The sequence below is a fragment of the Mesocricetus auratus genome, unplaced genomic scaffold (genome assembly GCF_017639785.1).
Source record: "Mesocricetus auratus isolate SY011 unplaced genomic scaffold, BCM_Maur_2.0 Super-Scaffold_100009, whole genome shotgun sequence".
NCBI lineage: Eukaryota > Metazoa > Chordata > Mammalia > Rodentia > Cricetidae > Mesocricetus > Mesocricetus auratus.
Genome location: NW_024429193.1, coordinates 33,527,881 through 33,529,869, shown reverse-complemented (window position 1 = coordinate 33,529,869; position 1,989 = coordinate 33,527,881). Strand labels below are relative to the sequence as shown.

At 36.9% G+C, this 1,989-nt stretch overlaps 1 pseudogene; it reads right to left on the bottom strand.

The window, feature by feature from the left end:
- Window positions 1-1,378: 1,378 nt before the first annotated feature.
- Window positions 1,379-1,744, bottom strand: LOC121142239 (annotated as a pseudogene).
- Window positions 1,745-1,989: the final 245 nt, after the last annotated feature.

Below are 1,989 nucleotides of genomic sequence, written 5' to 3'. Positions count from 1 at the left end.
ACAGATGACAAGGCCATAGCACTAAGTCACTAAGTCAAAAAACTGTAGATGTATTAGCTATTTATTGAAACTCCTGGAAGCTCCGTAACTAGAAATAATACCCCAAAACAGTTAGTAGGAGGAAATAAACTCAAGGCTAAAATTAACGAAATAGAGATCTGACTCCCTCTTTGGACTATGTAGACACATACACTCATATATGCACATATCTGCTCTCACAATCACATATAAACATAATATAAAATAACATAAATATTTCAAAAGTTAATCATCAGTGGGAGTACAATGTAAATACCACTAATCCTCTTTTTCTTTTCTTTCTTTCTTTTTTTTTTTTTTTTTGGTTTTACGAGACAAAGTTTTTCTGTATTGTTTTGGAGGCTGTCGGACAGTCCAGCCTGGCCTCAAACTCACAGAGATCCGCCTGCCTCTGCCTCCCGAGTTCTGGGATTAAAGGCACACTGCCCGGCTAGTCCTCTTTTTCTTAATTTGTAGTTCTGTCCCTCTGTTTGCATTTGTGAACACTGAGAGGAAAACAACTGAGTAGTGACTGAATCCCCTGGAATGGACTTTGGTTTCCCTTTCTCATTCAAGCTCTTAAACATTCATTTCTTTACTTCTAAGACTTTGGTGTTTTCCTTCCTCATCTACTTGTTAGGTTGACCAGACTCCAGTTATCCTGATGACCCTGACTGTCCTCATAGTTATTACAGGACATTATTTTTTGTCTTCCTTAAAGGTCACTAAATTAGGCTGAGCACAACTGTATTTTAAACCAACAAAATAAAAAAAATATACTGTGTCCAATTTATAAGTTCGAGTGTATTGCAAAGTATTTTGAGCCAATATTAATCCATGGAACAAATATTGAATCATAACATTAATTTATTGGTAGATACATTGATTTTAAAAAACTAAGTTTAGAAGCAGGCATGAATAAAGAAAATGTCTAGTTTGAGAATTCACTATAGTAAGAAGCAGAAGATAAAACTATAAGGTGATAATTTTAATTTTACCTACTACATTTGAAGAAAAACATAAATATAGTTATTAAAGATAAAGTCACAATCTTTACACAAATAAATAGAAAACTGTTTAAAAAAGAAGCAGCCTATTTAATTTAATGATACTTCCCTGAGTACAGTTCGTAAACTGTATTTCAGGAGTGTTACAAACACTTTATTAATTTGCTTTATTAATTTCAAATCATGAAACAAGATCTCTAAAATGAATTAAATTGTCATGGTGATAGGAATGTTTAGAATTAAATGCAACAAACTGTTAAGTGCAAATGCCAAAATTTACAGAAAAAGTACCTCACTACATGCAAGCTTGTAAAACAGTAGCCAGTTTATGAGCTCACAGAAAATCTTTGATTTTAAGGTATGAGGCAAAAGTCATAGTGATTGTCATGTTTTGGTGTTTGGAAATGCCCAGAAAGTCTAATCTGCTGTTCCTTAGTTTTTCTCTTGATTTCCATTGCCTGCCCTACAAATTTTCCAACATCCTCTCCCCCCTTCATTGTGATTAACATGTCTATTTGGCATGGCCCATAGAAAATTAGGCACAAGTCGCCTGACTCATCCCCTTCTGACATTTCCCCTAGGTTTCTTGTTTTCAGTCTTGTTCAAGTGTCTAAGTGGTGGGATTCTTCTTCACATTGCTGGGAGGCCTTCTTTCCCTCATCTTTTTTGTTATTCTGGAGAGCGAGATCTTTTATGACTTGTGGTTCTTTGGACGCCATTACTCCCGTGCCTATCTTTGCCTTCCCCTTCTCCAGTATATACTCACCACCAGGTATGCTCCTGGGACCTGCTCTGCTACTCCTTTCCCCTGTCCACTCTGCCAACTTGAGCGCTCTGTGCCACCAGGAACATGTAATGTGCCTCAGCCAGGGATGGCTAGATGGAGTGAGTGAGGAAGAGCAGGTCCAGAGACCCAGAGAGGGATGTGAGCTGGCGTTATGAACATTTTAAAGACAATACTTAT